At 35.2% G+C, this 22,419-nt stretch overlaps 1 protein-coding gene and 1 pseudogene across 2 annotated transcripts in view; both read right to left on the bottom strand.

Annotated features, from left to right (window-relative positions):
• The window catches only part of LOC145258296 (uncharacterized), a 944,200-nt gene that overhangs the window by 685,732 nt on the left and 236,049 nt on the right, over positions 1-22,419 (bottom strand). The gene's annotated exons all lie outside the window — the stretch shown is intronic.
• LOC145258432 (5S ribosomal RNA) lies at positions 12,653-12,769 on the bottom strand (annotated as a pseudogene).

The following is a 22,419-nucleotide window of genomic DNA, read 5'->3' as shown; positions in this document are numbered from 1 at the left end:
ATATTTTATGTATGTATATTCGTTATATGTATTGTACTATCCACATTCTATCTCATCTCATGCGCGCTTGGTCTGTGTCTAGCCATATGCTTATCTTATAATTCTATCACTTTATTCACCTCAATATTTCAACTGGGTGGAGTCATCTTCTATATATTTCATAGTCTATGCTTATATTTCTGTGTATGGCTTTTTATTTTTATTTTTATTAAATTTTATTTTTTTGTTTTTTATATAATACTAGCGAGGGGTACTCGGCGTTGCCCGGGTGTTTTTCGGGGTATCTGAAAAAAACCCGAAAATGTGAAAAAAACAAAACAAAAACGAAGCCTTCACGACGCGCAGTTGGAAAATAGTAAAGTGTTTTAAAAAAAACAGGTGCGCGTTTTTGATTGAGGTGACGGCTATAGATATTCAGCAGTTACGATTTTGTGCGGGACAGTTTTGAATAAATCGGTTTGTTTGTTTTTAAAAACCCGCTCCATGTTTATTAGGAGGAGCGAAATGAAAGCTACAGTCTGATATGACGAAGTCGACATTGAACAAACGTTACTTAGCTCTCTTGAGACAACTGGCTTTCGGCCTGTTGTATTTATTTGCTCCCCCACCGAGCAAATAAGGCACAAGGCCGATTTTTAATGTGAGGAGTGAAGGGAGGGGGAAGGGGAAAAGTGGACCAGCTCCTGAGAGGTGGGAAATGGAAGCTGGTTAAAGGTCAAGCATGTGGGGTTGCCCCCACATCTAGTCTTTGCTAGTCCTAGCTTGCAGTATCTGCCGGAACAGATGGTATTTATTTGCTCCCCCACCGAGCAAATTAGGCACAAGGCCGATTTTTAATGTGAGGAGTGAAGGGAAAAAGGGGACCAGCTCCCGAGAGGTGGGAAATGGGAGCTAGTTAAAGGTCAGGCATGTGGGGTTGCACCCACATCTGGTCTTTGCTTGCAGTATCTGCAGGAACAGATACTACACTTTGATCATGTCACCCGGGCCCCGGAGGGCGCGCGGGCAAGCGGCCTGACGGCCTGTTGTATTTATTTGCTCCCCCACCGAGCAAATTAGGCACAAGGCCAATTTTTAATGTGAGGAGTCAAGGGAAGGGGAAGGGAAAATGGGGACCAGCTCCCGAGAGGAGGGAAATGGGAGCTGGTTAAAGGTCAAGCATGTGGGGCTGCCCCCACATCTGGTCTTTGCCAGTCATAGCTAGTCCTAGCTAGTCATAGCTTGCAGCATCTGCCGGAACAGATACCACACCTCGATCATGTCACCCGGGCCCCGGAGGGCGCGCGGGCAAGCGGCCTGTCGGCCTGTTATTAGAGTCGAGTTTCGCTTTTTTTTATACCGAAAACCGAATGTAACGCGTGCCGATGCGGGAAATGTGGAATAATTAACGTTTGAAAGTCAATAAAATTAAATAGACAGGCGAGCTCCGTGGATAACTCTGAGATATTACAATTTATAGATGAAATAAAAAGTTTTAAGAAGTTGTGAACCGAGCAAGCGCTTCTTTGAAAAAAGCCTTTTGTGGACATCGAGGAAAAGCGTACATACATACACACATACATTTTCGCTTTTATATATATAGATGTCTATCGTTGTTATTATGAGTTATCTTGTTATCAGGGGACAAAGGATGAAGGAAGAGAATAATAGAGAACATTACCAACGCTATAAGGAGAATTATCAGAGAAGATCTATAGGCAGTATATGCAAATGGTGTTAAACGTGCTCAGAAATGCATAGATGTAAGCGGATAGCACTTCTAGCATTTTTTATAACTACAAGTAATTTAAACAGTGCTAAAAGGTAATTTAAAGAATAAAAGAATGTTCCCCCTCTCTACTACATTTTCTAGGCTATTTTTAAGTAAACCACCCGGTATTTTTTGCAAAATTCAAGACAACCAAATGTAAAATGAAAACATCTAATTGTGTATTTTCTTGTGTTACAATTGTTTTATAACTGTTTTGGACAATTTTAAGTATTATATCATTTTTATTTTTCGATGGCTTCCGTATTTAGTAATCGCCACATTTTCGTATTTCTACTTTTAACTGATATTTCAACCAATTACGTATTTTAATATTAATTTAATATTTTGTATGTTTATTTTATCTTAATAATTATTTTTCTTTCCCAATTTATTTATTGAATAGATTTATTTCCGAATACAAATCCATCCTTAAAATTCTAGTACATTTCAAGGCTATATTTAGTCAATTTTTACCAAATTATGAATTTATCGAAATTCCATGAAATTATATTTTAATATTTATACATTAGTATTTATTAATTACCCTTGATTAATTTTAAACTTTAAATTCTTACATTATCTTTTCAATTAGTTTTCTCATATATATTTATTAAATTTGTTTTAATCTACCTATTATTCGTGTTATTGTAATTACCCGGGTGCTATTTTATTGCTCAAACTATTGTAATTATTAAAATTGTTTCTATTTCTCCCATTTAGGTTATAATAATTTTAGGTTCTATATGTTAAGTTGATGAGCTAATATTTTATTTATTTATCATCCCATTTAAAAATTTTAGTATTAAATTTAAGCATTCTATTTCAACACTTATATTTTACGTTCACCATCTTCAGTAAAATTTTCTCTTTTTTTAATTTATTTTAATCAGGTTTTAGGCGTGATAACAGAAATTTATTTCGATGTAGACAGCTTTGTATAACATGTAACTTTTGTATATATATATATATATATATATATATATAGTAGTAGTAATTTATAAAATATATATGGCGATTAAGCTACACTGAATATGCGGCGTTTCATCCACTCTAGGACTCCTCAGGCTTTTGCGTGAATTCTGTGGTTGTTTATCGTTTTTATATGTTCCTCTTCTATTGATATATATATATATATATATATATAAAATATAAAATATATTTTAGTCATCGACATACAGACCTGTTTCGTTGTTTCACAACTCATCAGTGCCGCTAGACTAACACCTCTCCCAAGCCGAGGATCGAACCTAGAACCGTCGTGATGACAGTCGGCAGTCCTACCCCCTGACTACGGAATCGGTGGGCGAAATTAAACTGTCCGAATGTCTATTTAAATAAACATCCGTCCGCCACTCGTAGAGGGCTCAAACGTTTTGTTTGTAAACAAATCGCGAGCTTCGCATTATTTCAGCTAAATTAAGTAGCGAGTAAGATAATTTACGAGAGTGGTCTACCGAAGAGGGGAGCTTTATAAAATATATTTTAGTCATCGACATACAGACCTGTTTCGTTGTTTCACAACTCATCAGTGCCGCTAGACTAACACCTCTCCCAAGCCGAGGATCGAACCTAGAACCGTCGTGATGACAGTCGGCAGTCCTACCCCCTGACTACGGAATCGGTGGGCGAAATTAAACTGTCCGAATGTCTATTTAAATAAACATCCGTCCGCCACTCGTAGAGGGCTCAAACGTTTTGTTTGTAAACAAATCGCGAGCTTCGCATTATTTCAGCTAAATTAAGTAGCGAGTAAGATAATTTACGAGAGTGCTCTACCGAAGAGGGGAGCTTTATATATCGAACTAATTTATTTTATTATTACCTTTTTGTTTAAAATTTCCACTTTAGAATGCACTATATTCACTATGCGTCAAGTAAACATAAATTATATCTTTTTGATTTACTCATTTTATACTTTCTAGCTTTATCTTCTATTGATCATTTCATTCAAATTCCTTTTTTATTCTTAAAAGATGCAACACGTATTTAAAAACATTCAGTTCCCGCTAGGTATATCTTTTTACTATTAACTACCTTAATTTCACATTTTCTCTCCAATAGACATTTGTTAGGTATTCTACAATTACATTTTTTTCTCCAAATTTAGTTCACCTGATCTAATCCTATTATTACAGGGTGACCCCCCCCCAAAAACGGGCCCCAACTCTAATTAGGCCCCGTTTCTTAGTGTTTTGTCCGAATGAAATGAAACTATGGCCATAACTAGTTTATTATATTCAAAACATCACATCAAAACACCAGGGTCTGTGGCTTTTTTCTTTTCTCCGTTGACTGTAAAACAATTGAATGTCCTCTGTTTTTTTTTTTAGTCCTGTATTTATTATTTTTATTTTACTATTATTAGAGGTCCTGGATATGACCTTACACTATATCCAGTGGTGAGGCCCCAGCTTGTGGCTTTGGGGAGTGTGGAGCCACCCTTTAATTGCCATTGCTCCCAGGTCCACTCTAACCCGGAGTGGTAGTACCTGTTAGGGTCCCAACTATGGGTTAAATAGAAACCGACTTCAAAACAACAAATATATTCTATTTAAAAAATTTTCTTCAAAATCTTTGGATTCGGCATTAAATAATCTGAAAAGGGTTGATATGCCGTAGAACAAAAACAACCAACCAACTATTATTAGAACCTATTATAGTATTACCTAGATTGGCAGAGGCTGGGAATGAAAGTTTAACTGTGTTCTTATTAATTATTTTACTTAATGTATTTTTTGGGGAAAGTTCTTATCAATTATTTTGTAAAATTCTTTAGAGATATTATTTTGGATATGAAAAGAAGTTTAAATCAAATTTGTTTTTTTTTGCGTCTATTTCTCTTATTCTTAATATCATTATTACTATTGTATGCTTTTTTATTTTTTATAATTTCTTTCTTTTTATTTTTCTTATTTTTATTCTTTACGTTTCATCTTCCTTTCATTGCCATGGTATATGATGTCATGTAGTTTGTGCAGCTATTTTTATTATCCACCTCTTTCATGTATTTGATTTTTCTTGATATCCTCATCTAATTAAAGCTTCATTATAATAATCCTTATCTTATCGAATATATTCTCATTTTGTGGATGACCTTGGTATTCTTTTTGATATACTGGGAATAATAGCTTCTTTCATTCTTTCATACACTTAGGTGATTCGATTTATAATCCGTATAGAATAGTGTAAGGTCGGTTTGTGATACGGTTCATAAGTATTGTCGTTGACATTTAGAGTTATATATAAAAAACAACTATTTTACAATTGCAGTCTAGTGTTATTTTTAACTAAGTTCATTAAACAAAATAGTTAAATTTTTAAAAGTTTTTTCGATAATTCGATCGCTCGAATTAACTAAAAAAATGCGTCATCTCTATATAGCCATCCATTAATCTCAGTATTTTTTATGCATCTCCTTTAGTATATATATATATATATATATATATATATATATATATATATATATATATATATATATATATATATATACATAGGTTGGTCGTTCCAAAAGTAATACCTACTATTATAAACTAAATTTTTCTACATGGCCACTATCATTCTCAATACACTTTTGCTAGCGATGGGATAATGGCTATGCATGGGGTTCGTAGCACACGTAATTGATCACATCTCTATCGCCAATTTGAAATCGACGAATCTATCTCCTAATTGGTTTGATATCAACTGCATTGGCTTCGTAAAACTTCAACAGGCGTCGGTCAATGTTGATCAGTTACAGTTATTTTATTATAGACTAGCGGGGGGGGGTACCTGGCGTTGCCCGGGTGTTTTTAGGTGTGTGTAGGGGGGTAAGTAATAACCCTGAAACGATGTTAAAAAAATCGGAAAAACCAAATCAAAAAAAAAAACAGCGAAAAAAAACTGCTGTGTGTATAGGGGGGGAGTAAACTAAAGAAAAATAAAGAAACGTTGCCCGCGTGTCTAAAGATGTAAAAGAAAAAAATAGTTTTGGTCGTGAGGCTGGATTGAAGCCGGAACGCGGAGGTGAAACTAACTCCAAGCACTTAACTGTGTAGGCCAAGAGTAAGAGGAATTGATTATAGTGTTAAAATAAGGTTTATAAAGCGAGTGAAAGAGGTTTGATTGACAGATGACTTAGCAGTATTTCGTTTCCTGTCTAGACACCTCTCTCTCTCTCTCTTTCTCTCTATCTCTCTCTCTCTCTCTCTCTCACTTCGTCTTCCTTACTCTAAAGACTGGAAAATGGCGTCTAGCTGTAAAACTTTTGTAAAAACTTCGATCGTTAATATTTTTTGTAAGCGTATTTTGTTTTTTACTTCACATTTTTGGCTTGTTATTTTCCTTTAACTATCGTATCTAACTATTTTGAATGTGCTAATAACTTTGGTAATGTTGCCATAGTGTTAAAGAGCATCTCTCCTCTCTCTCTCTCTGGCTCTTTCATACTCTCTCTATTTTCTCTCTCTGTGTCTCTATTAGATAGTAGATCGAGAGAGAGAGAGAGAGAGGGAGAGGGTGGAAGGAGGTCAGAGAGATATTTTTGTAGTAAATCCACGTTGCAGGAAGTGACGTTTCATCTAACCGGATGTCATGTGATGCTACGTGGCAAGGTTGGTGAAACGTTGAGTCTCTCAGAAAATGCCAAGCCGAGCAGAAGTCTAAAATGGTTCTCTCCTAAGTAAGGGGGGAGATGCGCGCCCCAGACGTGGGACGTGGTAGGTACCCACAGTGGAGACCATCGATGGCGACATCTGCAGATCATGCCTGGGAGAATAAAAGGTTGAAACCCCAACATCTGTCTTCATCTTGTGTATTCCGGCGAAAACAGCAAGAGAGCTCCACCCAGATGAAGACTCTCCCAGAGCAGCAAAACCAGGTATGAACTTCTATATATAAACACATACATCCACAAGTGTCCTAACCACCAGACAAACGGTTTAAGGGATCTTGGGTCCCGTTCTCTCGTCTCTTAACACTTGTAATATCTCTCTCATCGTCGTAAACTTTTTCTCTTCATTAGTAAAATGGACACGTCATCACCAGGGTACCAGTATCGCTCAAGTAAAGTGTCCAAGTCCAAATCCGTTTCTTCTCCCTCCCTTATGTAACATATATGTTATTTGGTGCCGTTGACCTTCTTGCCCCCGCATGGGGCACATATATCGAAACCTGGATTGCCACGGACATAACGAGAAAAAGAAATAACGAGGAAAAATAAAGACAAGAAGAGAAATTGAGGAAAAAGGAGGGAGAAAAAAACGGAGAAGAGACAGTGGAATAAAAAAAGAAAGAATAGTGAAAATGAAGAGAAAAAGAGAATAAGTGAAGAACAGTGAAAAACGGGTAGAGAGAGAGAAAGATAGAGAGAGAGGAAGGAAGAAGAAGAAAAACATGATTCAGTTATGTGTTGAAAAAGATAGCAAAGGCATGAAGAATACCATACGCATTTAGAAGAAAATTAAACTCCAAAATTAAAAATACGCTGTAAGCTTTGAAAACGACTGAAAAACAAAAGAGAAAAGAAAATTAATTTACCATATTAAAAATAAAAATAAAATTGAAAAACACAGAGAAAGAATTGAAAACACGGAGAAAGAAAAAAAAACGTATATATATATATATTTAAATAGACAAGACAACACAAACGAACATTTGTTTAAGCAAAATGACATCGAGCTTGTCCACAGTTTATAAACCTGTCAGTCATTTGACATTGTTGAATTTAGTAAAGTGTTACAAAAATAAGGGACAGTGAACTTTTAAATGCATTCGGAATAGCAAGATGTCATTTTAGATTTGAAAAAAAAAAGAAGAAATTACACTATTGTCGAAAGTATTAGGTGAAATAAAAATCAGGTTGGTGATGTGGCATCCCTCCGGATTAATTTTAAGTAAATTATAATTATATGAATAGAATAGAAGCGGAACTTTTTAATTTAATTCTGTGGTTAATTGTAAAAGAATAATGATTTTTTTTTTAGTTTCAGAAAACCCTTGAACTTTGCTTACGTGGACAATTTGATCTGTGATAATTTTGTTGAACTTTGCTGAAAGTTGTTAGTTATAAGTGAATTAATTAAGTATATATTAATTAAGTATTATTGAATATTGTTAAGTATTGTTGAGTTGCCATGTGTATTTTTCTGTATTTCTTTTTCTGTACTTTTGTTATCTTGTATTTGTATAGCAGATGGGGGCATCGATGGTCTTGCCACGTGGTGTCAATGTAATTTAATTTTTTAAAAATAAGATGATGACAGGATAGAGGTATATCAATTATCAATAATAATTTTTGAGATAACGGGATTATGCAAGGAAAACATAAATGAGAATTTTAAAATGGGATGATGTCGGAAGACAAAAGAATAAGGAATAAGGATTTTTTTTTATCGAAATACAGTAGTTGGACAGGCAGACGGTTTGCTGGATTATGAGTAATGAGGTCAGGAAGTCAGTCGGTATTTATCCTAGTTTCGAGGTGGTCATGTATACATATTTTTTTGTTTGTTGCATTGTTCTTGTAGTTTCGACGGATTTTTTTTTGTTCCGGATGCGTAATTCGGTGGAGGGCGGTACAGAACGTCCTCATAATAAATAAAAAAAAAATCCATATTTTGGTAGGTGCTCAGGAAAACACGAGATAGTTATAGAGAAATGGGCGATCTCTGTAACTAATATGGACAGTCGGAGGACGTGTCCATTGTGTGTTGACCACAATGGGGTAGAATAAATAAAACCGACTTGATTACTCTTGGACCAATTAAGTATAGTCATAGAGGAGGTAAATTAATTAAGAACATTTGATGTGAAATGGTGAAGGTTTGGGATGGGATTTTATTTTTTTGTTTTTGTGCTACCTAGGAGTAAAGAAGATTGTCCGTAAATCCTGAGATGTAAGTAGGAGGCAGACGGACCTCGATTTTGTGTTTTATTTTTGTTCGGCTAGGAGCCGTGAAATTATCGACCACGAGTAGTGTCGACCGGGAGCAAAGGATGCTCTGGAAATCCCGAGATGGGTACGAAGAAGCCATGGGGTCATAAAGGAGTTTGACCTTGAAGAGCGCAGGGTAGCGCTACATGGCAATTTTATTGTTGTATTTATTTAATTTTGAGTTTATCGATTTATCGTAGGACAGTCTTCTTGCCAGCGGGTAGCGTATGTATTCCCTCCTTAGTTTAGTTAGTTAGTTATTAAAAATGTATGGCTTTGCCATACATTTTGATAAAAAAGGGGTGGAGGAAGAATTTTAGAAGTAAAATGTTACCCTATTGTGAATTAAAGGTACCAAATTTAAAAAAAAAACCATGCTGGGTGAATTTAATTGGTATTATTAAATTAAATTATTTTGGAATAGATTTGGTTGGTTTAGTTATATTTTAGGGACGTTTAGCGCGTAGTTGCATTTTTTTTCATGAGAATTACAAGTCGATTAGGCTGTAGAAAGCAGTTTTTTCTGTTGTTTTATTTTTTTTATAAGCCACGGTATTGTCACAAATTAGAAAATTTGGCAGGGGAAATACTATTTTAGAGTAATGAGAACCCTGTTAAAACAATACTAGTGGTTCCAGTGAGTTGGAAGATGCCACGTAGGCCCAAGCAACGGCAATAAGTCTTGTCCAACAAAAGTCTGGCGTGCGAGGTCGCGATAATTCCTCAGGGTACGGAGCGACTGGACAGTCGGTACCAAGCCTAATCACGGGGAGATAGAAGAAAGGGAAAGATGCAGATTACGTAAGGGACAAGATAGAGCCTTATTATTATTTTTATTTTTTTAGAGGAATGTGTGAGGGATATCTGGGTTGGAATCTTGGGACTTGCTGGGAATACGGAAAAATCACAAAGGGAAAGCTACTTAGTTAGAAATCGATGCGTAAGTAAGCTTTGGCGCATTAGTTAGGGAGCGATGATTCCGTATCTTGTCGGGTTCCAGGAACTCAAACAGGCTCCGAGTGAATCAGTGTGAAGGCGTATCTTGGCTTAGACCAACCAAGGGAGTCAGTAGAAGAGCTTTGTGAAGTCCCGAAGTAGTAGATTGAATAGAACAAAGCTCCAGTAATAGGACAACTCAGAGAAAGACGTCAGGGCATTACAGTAAAAAAAAAAAAAAAAAAAAAACTGGGACTGAGACCTATGCTGAAAGTCGAGAATGTGAGTGGGATGGTTGGGTCGGTAGAGCATCAGGCTTTTAATCTGAGGGTCTGGGGTTCGAGTCCCCATGCGATAAAGCTACCACCAACATGGAGCATCCGACGTTCTGGTCGTAATTGCGATATGCTGGCCCCATTTCGAAAAAGTGATCGAAAATGGAGTCTCCATTTGTTTGGCCAAGTGGTCCAAATAAAGAGCAGAGTCAGTGGAAAATATCCAACAATGCGACCGCCTAGACAAGATGTATATCTGCAAAGCTGTATCTTTGTCTAACTTGGAAGCAAGTTAATGTCGAGGAGGGACTTTCGAGAAGCAGCAGAAGGGTTGATAGTGTTGTAGAAGAGTACTGGTGCCTGATCTTTCTTGGAAAAGGGGTGAGTCCGGAAAGTGAAAGAATAAAGATGTACTTCGGACATAATTATTTTTTTTAGTTAGTTATTAAAAATGTATGGCTTGCCATACATTTTGATAAAAAAGGGGTGGAGGAATGTTAAAGAGCATCTCTCCTCTCTCTCTCTCTGGCTCTTTCATACTCTCTCTATTTTCTCTCTCTGTGTCTCTATTAGATAGTAGATCGAGAGAGAGAGAGAGAGAGGGAGAGGGTGGAAGGAGGTCAGAAAGATATTTTTGTAGTAAATCCACGTTGCAGGAAGTGACGTTTCATCTAACCGGATGTCATGTGATGCTACGTGGCAAGGTTGGTGAAACGTTGAGTCTCTCAGAAAATGCCAAGCCGAGCAGAAGTCTAAAATGGTTCTCTCCTAAGTAAGGGGGGAGATGCGCGCCCCAGACGTGGGACGTGGTAGGTACCCACAGTGGAGACCATCGATGGCGACATCTGCAGATCATGCCTGGGAGAATAAAAGGTTGAAACCCCAACATCTGTCTTCATCTTGTGTATTCCGGCGAAAACAGCAAGAGAGCTCCACCCAGATGAAGACTCTCCCAGAGCAGCAAAACCAGGTATGAACTTCTATATATAAACACATACATCCACAAGTGTCCTAACCACCAGACAAACGGTTTAAGGGATCTTGGGTCCCGTTCTCTCGTCTCTTAACACTTGTAATATCTCTCTCATCGTCGTAAACTTTTTCTCTTCATTAGTAAAATGGACACGTCATCACCAGGGTACCAGTATCGCTCAAGTAAAGTGTCCAAGTCCAAATCCGTTTCTTCTCCCTCTCTTATGTAACAATAGCGTAGAAGATCATAGTTTAGCTTGTGTAAAGGTTAATTTTTTTTTACCGATAACATGTTTTTTTATTCAGACTGCCATTAGAACTGGCTGACGTCAAGATCACGTGACATGACTCAGCGGGTTTTAAATACAAATTGACCCAAAATAAACGGCCCCGTGTATACTTTATGTAGAAGAGTTGGCGCCCGTATTTTTTTGGGCAGTTATAAATCGATTTAAAAATATATTATACATTAAAATGTCACTTTTTTTGGCCTCCCCTGCAGAAAATCGATCAGTTGACGCACTTCTGATGGTCTTTTTGGGCTAATTTTTCGATATTTGTCGTTCGGAGGCTGAGGCTTTAATATGATACCAAGTTTGTGAATTTTTGTTCAGTCAGTCAAAAGCTTTTAGCAGACACACAAACATACATACATACATACATACATTTTCGCTTTTATATATATAGATGGTATATTCTCGACTGTAAATGGTATATTCCTCAACTATTTTCGGGAGTAACTCTCATTTTCAAAACGTAGAAAATGTATATCTACTCTTTATGCTGCCGCGTTCGGTTTAATTTAAGTGGTCGTTATGTTTTAATTTTGTTTTGGAACGCTATTTTTTTTTTAAGTTTAAAATTAGGTTAATTGTTAAGAGGAGGTAATTCTGCTTTTTTTTCATCAATTTTTATTATATTTTCTAATCAAGGGAAGCAATTCTGTAGTTCAGTCCAAGTTTTCTCATCTAAGGGAAATAATTCTGTGACTACGTCTAAGGGAAGTTATTAATCTGTTTATATCTTAAAAGGCAATTGTTTTCAAATTTATGTTAATTGCTTAGGAAAGGATTCGGTACTTTTGGAGGGACATTTTTTAATCTATGGCAATAAACACTGTACGTCGCCCAAGGAAAGTAATTAATCTGCTTGTGTCTTTATTTGAAAGATGTTAGATTTTCTGTTTTATTATAAACTAGCCTGGGTGCTCGGCATGCCCGGGTGTTTGGAGGTGTGTGTTGAGAAAAAAAAAAAAAGAAAAGTGATAGTAGGTAGACAGACTCGAACCCGTTCCTCGGGAGAGGAAAACAACGTGAAAAAAAACGTGACGTCTTTACTGTTTCACCCATCGCCAAACCGGAAGTGACGTAAGTTTTAATTAATGCCAGTAAATCTAAAGAGTAGATGACTTTCGAAAATATCGGCGAAAAAAGCGACCCCTTCCTGTAGAAAAGTGTCCAGTTGAGCATGAAGGAACGCATGTTTTGGTCCATTTTTCGATATTTGTCGTCCGAAGGGTAAACCTTAAAAGCGATACCGATCTCATGAAAATCAATCGCCTCTTTAGGCATACATACATACATACATACATACATACATAAATACATACATACATATATACATAAAAAAGTCTTCCTTCAGTCTTGACAGACTATGGATACCCACTGTAAGGGTGCCTGCGCGTGAAATTTTTATGCCAAGTGTTGCGCAATCTCCAACCACACCTCTCCTGAGTCGACATTGTTGAATACGAGTGGCAAGTGGAGGTTCAGGACGACCGAAAACAATGCCGAGATAAGCGGAAAGCACATACAGCGCCTAGAATTCCCAAATGGTTACCCATCTGGTACTAGCCGGGCTCAACGTTGCTTAACTTCGGTGATCTGACGAGAATCGGCGTGTCAACGTGATTATGCCATACATCCATCCATCCATCCATCTATCTATCCATCCATCCATCCATCCATCCATCCATCCATCCATCCATACATACATACATTTAAACAGACAAGTGAGATTTATATAATAGATTTTTGGTTTTAATTTTTCGATCAATATCGATTTATTAATCTTAAATTTCCTTGATTCTTTCAGGTCACAGTATTTTAACAATTTTTTTTTTTTTTTTTTACACAGTGATCACCACTTATCAAGGGCCGGAAGCCACTCAGGGATAAGGGTTATTGCAAGTACATTAAGTTAGTGAGGAGATTTGCTGATGTGTTTACTTAAGGGGGCGGTTCATTAGGAATTTGTTAACATTGGACTTGAAGACATCCAAATTGTAGTCCGGAGGGAAGCAGGCAGACGGAACAGAGTTCCACAGGCGTGCAGTTCTAAGAAAGAAGCTTTGTTCATGGAATCCGCGTTTTGATTTAGGCACAGATATAGAGTGGGGGAAATTTTTCACAGTGGATTCAGCTAGACGGGTGTTTCTCGTGAAAGATTGGCGAGGGGGGACCAGAGATTGGAGTTCAGACGAGCATCTGCCATGGAAATAACGATTAAACAAGGACAAGCTCGCAACGTCTCTTCTGTGGAAGAGAGGTTGCAGGGTAGAGAAAAGGGCATCCCCCACTAAGCCACTAAGTCTATTTTGTACTCTGTCAAGGCAGGATAGGCTGTTTTTAGCAGCTCCTGCCCAGATATGGCAACAGTATTCCATCCTTGGACGTACTTAGCTTTTATATAGATAGAGAATTGCATCAGTAGTGAGATATCTTCTGGAGCGGTAGAAGGATCCCACCATCTTTCCAGCGACCTTGGCAACAGACTTGATGTACGTGTTCCATTTCAGATCAGGAGTAAAGGTTAAACCCAGAAGCTTGTCAAAACACGGAGCCTCACCCAGACGAGAGTTATCCATCACAATTGATCCCAGCTGGGGATCAGAGCGTTGATGATGTAAGGATAGGAGTTTGGTTTTGGATGCATTAAAGGTAACCAGCCACATCTTCCCCCACTGAACCACGCGCTCGAGATCAGAGGAGAGAGAATCAGAGATTTTTATTGGCGTTGTGTGTGTCTGAGATACGTGTTTGTAAAATAATGAGGTCTTTGTGGTATCCTGTTCTTTGATTCGGATATGCAACGGACTGATTGTACTTCCAATGTACGACCCATTGCATATTGTGCATTGGATTTGATACATTGAATATGTGCGTTCGTATAGCCCTGTGTTTTTTTATGGAATAGTTAGATAATGAAAATGATTTTTTACTTGGTGTGGTTTTCGTTTTAGATAGGTTTTGTCTTCATGTTGGAACTTTGCGAATGGCGTTGTATATGGCTGTTATCATATTATTAACATGTAGCATTTTGAGAAAGCATGCGTTAGATTGTGTGTGTAGTTTTCTGTTACGTGTCCTTATGTGATGTGGGGTATCCATTTTGCATGAGGACTTGTGAAAATTTTCTAACGGACGGGATCATTATTTTATTCGTGCACCTACTACAAATACACTTTGTCTCATTTGTAGTGTAGCCTATATTTTTTAGGGAATACTGACTTGTAGTTTATGAAAATGTCTCGGTTTCCTATATAAATTGGTGTTTATTTGACCTGTTTCGGTGAAGTAAAGTGTAAAATCAATAGTGATAGGTGTCCGGCTATATTTCGATGTTCTATAGTAAATATAATATGTGGGTCTGCATTTTGAGAGTTAGTAAATATTTTATTAGCTTCTTCACGAGATGATGTCAGGATGAATATGTCATCTCCATATCTTGTAAAGAAATCAGCATTTCAAAATAAAATTAAGACATAACGTCCACTTAAATAAAACACAAAGCGGCAGCATAAAGAGGAGATATATCTTTTCTACCTCTTGAAAGTGGGGGTTGTTCCTGAAAATATTTGAGGGATATACAATCTACAGTCGAGAATATATCATCTATAATCAGGTAAAAAATATTTATTGAAAACTATTGAATTATTATTATTTATTTATTTATCTATTTACAACGACTGAATAATTGAATAATTCCTGCATTGACAAGCCTTCAAGCACCCATATATATATATATATATACTCTCCGGATTTTTTATACGTACAGCTATTCAGAAATGCAGAAATTGCATCGTAAATATATACTATATAAGGTATATATAAGGTATATATATATATATATATATATATATATATATATATATATATGTCATACGCTGATTTTCAGTAAACTGAAAACTTTAAAACAAATTGTGTGAATATATAAATATATAAACGCTGTCAGACATTGCATTCTTCAAGATCATGTGTAAGTTATTCAGATTGGAATATTTTTTATTCACTAATATTTTTAAGAACATTTCTTTTGGTTGTTCTTTCTTCAAAAATTGATAAAACATTTATTGCATTTTTTCCTACAGTTGGTTGCTGCATCTCAAAACGTTTGTTTTCTTTGTGGGTCGTATAAAATCAGAATATGTAATATTTCATTTTATTGTTTTATAGCGACGGACGGGTTGGAGTAAATTTTCTAACACGCGGCCGCCATATTGAATATATTTTTGCTTAAGAACACACAAGGATCAAAAGTAAATAGGATAATAATAATAATAATAATAATAATAATAATGAATAAAAAAAGATAAAAAGTTGGTTGCATATATATATATATATATATTATACATATATACATATATATATAGAGAGAGAGCGAGCGTGTATGTGTGTGTGTGTGTGTGTGAGAGAGAGAGAGAGAAAGAGAGAGAGAGCGAGCGTGTATGTGTGTGTGTGTGTGTGTGTGTGAGAGAGAGAGAGAAAGAGAGAGAGAGAGAAAGAGCGATAAAGTTAACTTGAAAAATAGTTTTTGACAGAGAGAAAGTCAACCTGTCTGGATATATGAAGCTCTACCCGATTAAGATTAGCAATTTATAAGAAAATGATAAGAGAATAAATATTAATGTTACATTATCATGTCAATAAGGCCGAGGAAAAGGTTTCCCTTCTTTTTTGTACATTATTTCCGATTTCAAAACTTTCATTTTCTTTCTTAATAAAAATGAAACAAACACAAATTTATATTATTTATATATTTATTTATATACTTTTTTTATTTGATCTTTGGGTCAAGATCACAGTGTAGTATATGTTCTGATGTTTCACTTAATCTTTTCTGTCCTCGGTCAGTGGAGGAAAATCCTTCATGACTGAAACAACTTTAATTTTTGTTTCTATCGAAACTGCCCCTTTTTTAAGGATCTGGATTTCCTCATATTAAAAACCGACATTGTGTCTTACTCTGCCCTCGCGGGGAGGCAATGAAATAGGAACAAACATAAATTCATTTATTTATTAGAAGTTTATCATTTATTTACTAGCGGGCCACAGAATAGGTTATAAATCTCATTCCCAGATTGAACATTGATTCTCAAAGCCTAATTATTCCTTTTATTGGTCAATTACTATAACCAAAGTAAATATTCAGATAACTTGCCGATTTTTTTTGCAAACCTTTTCACATATATTCACTAAACGCCTCCTCTCAAGGTTAAGTGAACCTCCTGAATATGGCGAAACGCTCAGTCTTACTCTAACCCTTTTCACTCCTCTCTGCTGACGGCGGTTACCCTTCAGTTAACCGGAAATCTTAAAAAAACAAAACAAAAAAAAACGCTTAGCCCCTAATTTTAACAGAAAACACGAGTTGATAAGAAATTTCTCATTAAAATAATATTTTTTGAAAAAAAACAAAAAACAAAACAAAACAAACAGAAATCATTAAAATACTAACATTAACACAAACATTTCTTAAAAAAAAACCCTCTAAAATCAATAAAAACTATTTTTACTTGTTGCTACACATTATTTTACAAATAAATAAATATTTAATCATGAATCTTACCGTATGACGTTTTTTGTATTTCCATTTTTTTTTCATTGAAATTATTATACGATAAATGTTTTCTATAATTTTGTGTTCCTTTTTTTTCTAGCGTTTAAGATTTGATCAGTGCTGCTCGGCATATTCCAGTGGTTTACGTAAGCTGCTGGAATATACCGACACAGCATCCACGGAAAAGCGGATCGTTCTCTGCATAAGTACCAATATGTGTCGCATCTTGTTATTCTCGCCTAATGCGATATTTCTGTTCTTATTAAGTTCAACTGTTATGAAAATAAATCTTTCTTTAATATTTTATTCTCTTCCTTCCTTTCGCACCATAAACACTGATAAACCACTGCATTTACATCATCGACGGCGCCACCTCGATATCGACCAACAGTCCCTAATTTGATAATAAAACACCGTTAAGGGATCGTCGGAGCCGATGAAAATTGCAACAATAATAAATCTAGGAAACAAAGACGATGGAAAAATATCACAAAGATACGACTATTCAATTTATGCGTTTAACGATGTAAGATTTAGTTATCTCCCCTTACCAGATTAGATTAGATACACATCCAGAAAGTGGGTTTTAAAAAAAATAATAATAACGCAACCTAGAGAAAGAGCACACTGGCAGACCAAAAATTACTTGGGCAACCCTATCGTCGTTCCTCAGTAGGAGAGCCTCAGGCGATTAACAATAAACTAACCCCTTCTCAAAGGTTGAGAAAGTTAAAGCTTTAGAGGTCTATACGGACCATACCTTAGCTGACAGAGAAAAGCTCTCCCAATAATGGCGGGTTTTGTGCTGAAAACACACAAAATGCCTAAGCAGCCCCGCCAGCATTTCCCTGTAAGAGCGTCCGAGGCGATTAGCAATAAACTAACCTCTTCTCAAAAGGGAGAGAAGACAAAGCCTGGGTAGGTGAAACTTAGGCTGAGATAGAACACAGCCACATCATCATACCCAAAAGTCTGTCGGTTTGATTTTAGTATAAAGATGGTTTGTTTGATGAAATAATAATAATATCAATAAAAATACACAGCAGGCCGACAGAGCATCTAAAATAGGAGCGTGGACGTATCGTATTGACTCCCCTTCTCTTTTTTCACCCTTCTCTTCCTTTCATGCGTTTCCATATATTCTGCACTACGGGGACTAATAATTTGATACTAGCAAGTTATCCGAACGACAACTCATTACAAAGGCAACTCGAACTGCATCGTATAGATAACACGTAGCAGCATTTCGTTATCTCTTCTCTTTGCTTTCATTGTTGTTTTCTAGCTTTGCATGTTAATTAATATGGAGTAATGACAGCGTGTAATCATTAAGGTTAAAAATTGCATTCTCTTCTCTGGTAAACATAAATAATACATACATAATACACACATACATAAATAATACCCTCATCCCATTCTCTATGGGACATGAGATCAGTTATACTATACCACAACCTAAGACGCAACCTGTGCACTGAGTGATTCACAATAAAATAAATCTAATAAAAGAAATAAACGCGTTTAGGGATGATAATACTATTTCTGACATGCCGACAGAGCATTTAATTCAGATTCATGGATACATCTGATTAAATACACCTCCCTATTCCCCATTCTCCTCTTTCTCTCGCCCTCCTCTTCTCTTCACTCATTTCATTCAATCTGCGCGGTTAGTGATAGAAATTCTATTTTAAGCTTGAGTAAGACGACATTTTATTAAATTTAAGAGTTACAAACGGGCAGAACCGATTACATAGAGACAATAATGGCGACGATTTGTGGCAGTTATGGCCCAAGAATAATGACGTGTACTTCTGTAACACACTGTTATTAGTACACTTTAAAAAAAAAACTATACCACTATTTTTGTTTTGAATACTAAAGTCCCGCATGACCACAACATGCAAACGCATTCACACTTTCTTTTCAGGTAAAGTTTGAAGATGTTCTAAGTTTATCATCTGGGTGTCGCTAGTGACGTAATATACTGACACATGGCCTCAACTCGTTTAACTTCAAATGGTAACTTCACTTTTACTACTTAACAAACCTTACATCGACTGTTTTATTTATGACCTTTTTTTAAACATCCGTCGTCTAATTTTACTATATTATTCAACACTAGCATTTCAGCCCGGCGTTGCCTGGGTGTTTGGAGGTGTACGTTGAGCAAAAAAAAAAAAAAAAGAAAAAAAGCGGTCAATTTTTTAAAACTTTGACCCCTATTATCACCCTTTAACCTTTATTGTTTTGGGCTTAAATTAGGTTATTAAGTTAGATCCATGTCCAAGGAACCTATATCTAAAATTTCAAGTGTTGAGACCCAAAATTGGCGGAGGAGTTTGGTAGAGTTCTCAAAGGTCAAATCGTTGAACTTTGACCCTTAACAGCCAAATTTCTGGCCCAAAACAGATCACAAAGATTTTACCAAATCTCAGTATCCTGTATATGAAATTTCGAGCCTGTAGACTTAAAATTCACAGGGTTATTGCGTAGGGAAATTTACACACACAGACACGTTCACTTTTATAGATATACAAGCATGGGTGCCCGGTGTTGCCCGGGTGTTTGGAGGTGTATGCTGAGCAAAGGAAAAAAAAACAAAAAACGGCCAATTTGTTTTAACTTTGACCCCTATTATGACCCCTTAACATTTATTGTTTTGGGCTCAAATCAAGTTATTAAGTTAGATCCATGTCCAAGGAACCTATATCTAAAATTTCAAGTGTGTAGACCCAAAAATGTTCGGAGGAGTTTGGTCAAAGGTCAAATCGTTAAAACCAATCACATCGATTTTCCCAAATCTCAGTACCCTGTATATCAAATTTCGAGTCTGTAGACTTAAAATTCACAGAGTTATTGCGTAGGGAAATGTACACAGACACACAGATACAAAGACACACAGACACGTTCACTTTTATAGATATATAGATAGATAGATAGACTAATAGATTAAACAAAAATATAAACGTATGCATTAGTATATATGGAAACAATTTTTTGTTTACTGTAAAGGTTTTACGGAAATATTATGCAAGTATAAATCATACAGAATATCTGCATGAATATAATTAACCGTAATAGTTAACTCTAGATGATCATCCCATAAGAAAACCGAAGCAACTAATAGGGAATTAATTAAAATGAATGTTTAAAAGAATATGCAAATTAGCTAGATCTTTTGCTAGTGAATGCATTTCCACAACCCATATATAAGAAAATTGTATTTCCTTTTTAAATAAATAGAAAATAGGGTTTTTAATATGAATATCAACACACACAAAAGAAAACGAATTTATAGGAGTATAGATAGAAGATAGAAGAAGATTCGCATTAATTGAGTAAAATGTTATATAAAATCTAAACTTGAGAAACAAAACAACAGTTTATAAAAACACAATTATCGATGCACAAATATAAAAGATACATGCATTTACAAGATGCAAAAGTTGTTTGTAAAAATGAATTGTTTCCTTCGTGTACCAATGTTAATGCAGTTTAATTGTGCTCCTCGATGTGAGGAATGGATTAGTTTGTATGGAAAAGTTTGTATATTTGTCTTCTTTTTTAAGTGTAGGAGTATTATGTGATATCGTTAGGTTCATGATACTTCAGGTAGAGTGTAATTACGTCCTTTCTTTTGACCAGTCGATGTGACTGATTTTAGCTGACTGCTGGAGACTGACTACTTCAAGTTTTCAATGCCTTTACGAGCAGTAATCGGCTCGAATTTTTTTTAGCCGCGCAAAAGTGTTTTAGCGAATTTTTTTTAACTGCGCAGGCATAATTGAAAGCTGACATGATTATTTTTTATTTATTCCGTCTATCTTGTTTTGAGCCTATTTTGTGCTTTGTGGGTTTTCTTTCACGCTATTGTTGATATAGCCTTGAAAGATATTTGAAATCTACACAATAGGTAAAAAATAATTTACTCTGATATATGGCACTTCATTTTTATGCTGTTGTAAATATTTGGTAAGTTTTATGCTATTACTAACTGACGTGGTTCTTGTCGAACTCTGGAATGTTTCCATCAAAATAGAGAATCTTTCTGTTGAATTCGGGGATCTAGACGAAATTTCGAACGGAATTCTTTATTTAATCCACGGGGATAGCATGCTCTCCTTCTGTCAGCCATATCTAGGTAGGAAACTCAAGCAATTCGAAATTTTATTTTGGGTGTCACCCACACTAAAGATTGAACCTTGAACCCCCAGAAGAGTCACCGATGATATGTGGCGTAGTGGATAATGCACTTGGTAAAATCCAGTAGTAAAGTTTTACTCTCACACTAAGAATTGGATCTTCAATTCCCAGAATTGTATTATTTAGAAGTGACTTTTTTTTTTTACTTTGCGCTATACCTATTATGCTACGGATTCTTGCGATGGTAACATTGACTAAAACGGTGAAAACACTCAAGATTAGAACTGCAAATCGAATAATCCAACTTATAAATCCTCATCTAACAAATTAAGAAAATTTTAGAAAAATAGTCGCCCATTTTTAAATTATTAGTACAAAGTTATTAATCTTAATAATTTTTGATCAATTAAGGTTTAAAGACTCCAGTATTGGAGGAAAACAAGAGAAATAGCTTTCGGTCGATACCGTTTCACTTTGACCTTCGAACCCGCACATGGCATTCTGTAAACAAACATAAAAAACAAGTTATTCATCTTTTTGTCAATGTTTTTCTTAATGTAGAGTGCAGTTTTTATTTACGAGTCTTTTTTTAATAAAACTAGTAATTTTTTTTTAATAAAACTATTTAAACACATTTTTTAATAAAACAAATTGGTTTCTTAAAAAAATTTGTTTAAATAGTTTTATTAATTTTTTTAAAAATAGTTTTATTAAAATTTTAACAAAACTATTTAAACAAAATTTTTTCATAAAACTATTTAAATAAAAATGTTTAATAAAAATATTTAAAATAAAAATGTTAACAAAACTATTTAAACAAAAATGTTAATAAAACTATTTAAACAAAAATTTTAATAAAACTATTTAAACAACATTTTTAATAAAACTATTTAAACAAACTTTTTAAATAAAGCTATTTAAACAAAAAGTTTAATAAACAAAAGAGGGATTATTATTTTACATTTAAATAGTCATATTATATTTCGCAACCATTTTAATTTTTAAATAAGAAAAGAATTATGTTAAAATTTACTTTTAAACTATATCTCACTCCGTATTTTCTTTAATTTTCTATTTTTGAGCGAGTATACAAATAATTATACAGTCTCTCAAGATGTGGTCCTCTCATATCAAATATTTTTCTTGTTCTCACGTAACACTCGACACTACTTGTTTTTTAACTTAATAAACGCTTCACAATAAGTTAAACCACTAAAATCTTTCCTAGCTTGATAGAAAATGAACACTTAGAAAAACGAGGTTATCTTTTTTAAAACAATGACAATCAAGTAAAAATATAAAAAAAAATATTGTGGGGTTGTAGTCTCTTTTAACACAATATCTTGTTCAAGAACGGCTATAAAATGTGTTTTCAATCGATATTTATTCAATAATTGCCCAAATTTCCTACCTATCAAAAATGGACGAGTCTTCCATAGACGAGTCTTCCATAGACGAGTCTTCCGTGTACGAGTCTTCCGTTAACGAGTTTCCGGACACCCATATTATTTTTTGGTAGCCATAATATTTGTAAAGAATTGTTTTGGCCTTTTCGTAGATCATTTTGCAATGATGCGAGATTAACTTGA

Source organism: Euprymna scolopes, chromosome 33 (genome assembly GCF_053919585.1).
Source record: "Euprymna scolopes isolate OS-2025 chromosome 33, ASM5391958v1, whole genome shotgun sequence".
Taxonomy (NCBI): Eukaryota; Metazoa; Mollusca; class Cephalopoda; order Sepiida; family Sepiolidae; genus Euprymna; species Euprymna scolopes.
The sequence above is the reverse complement of the archived record's forward strand: the minus strand, read 5'-3'. Positions and strand labels throughout refer to the sequence as shown.